We start from the raw sequence: 656 nt of genomic DNA, 5'->3' as shown, positions 1-656 counted from the left end.
TTTCATCGCAACCTAAGAAATACTTAGAGTAAGAACCCTCACTCACTGGAAAAAGCTCTCCAGGGCTGTGGTGGAGTCCCCATCGCTGAAGGGTTTCAAGATGCAACTGGACAGCATTTGAGCTGATAACCTCGTCCAGGCTCCCTTCCCCACAGCAGGTTAGACTAGCTGATCTTCAGAGGTCCCTGCCAACATGGGATGCTCTGTGAACAAGGGGGAGACAGCAGTCACCTCCATTCACCATCCAGCTCCGCCCCACATGGTGGTCCCAGCCCCTCTGATTCTTTGGGATCAGGGTGGGTCCCCACGTGCCCCACTGATATGCCCTGATGTCTCACGGTCCCCCCAGGTCCCCTAACAGCTCAGCACCCCATAGTGACTGTTTTTTCCCCCCCCATCATCTCAGTGTTCCATCATCTCAACATCCTACCAACACCCCCAATGCCTCCCCAGTCCTACTGTTGCCCTCCGATAGTCCAGCCACCCTCAGCTCCTGCATCGCCTCAGGGCCGCCCCAGTGCCCCACAGACACCCCCTTTATGTCCAATGGACACTGCTCAATGTCCCCGGCCCCTCCAGCCCCTCTGGCACCTTAGAGCCAGGCGAGGACCTCCAGTGCTCCATACCCCCATACCCCACGGGTCACTCCCAGCTCC

The sequence above is a fragment of the Phaethon lepturus genome, unplaced genomic scaffold (assembly GCF_000687285.1).
Source record: "Phaethon lepturus isolate BGI_N335 unplaced genomic scaffold, ASM68728v1 scaffold7806, whole genome shotgun sequence".
NCBI classification, from domain to species: domain Eukaryota; kingdom Metazoa; phylum Chordata; class Aves; order Phaethontiformes; family Phaethontidae; genus Phaethon; species Phaethon lepturus.
The sequence above is the reverse complement of the archived record's forward strand: the minus strand, read 5'-3'. Positions refer to the sequence as shown.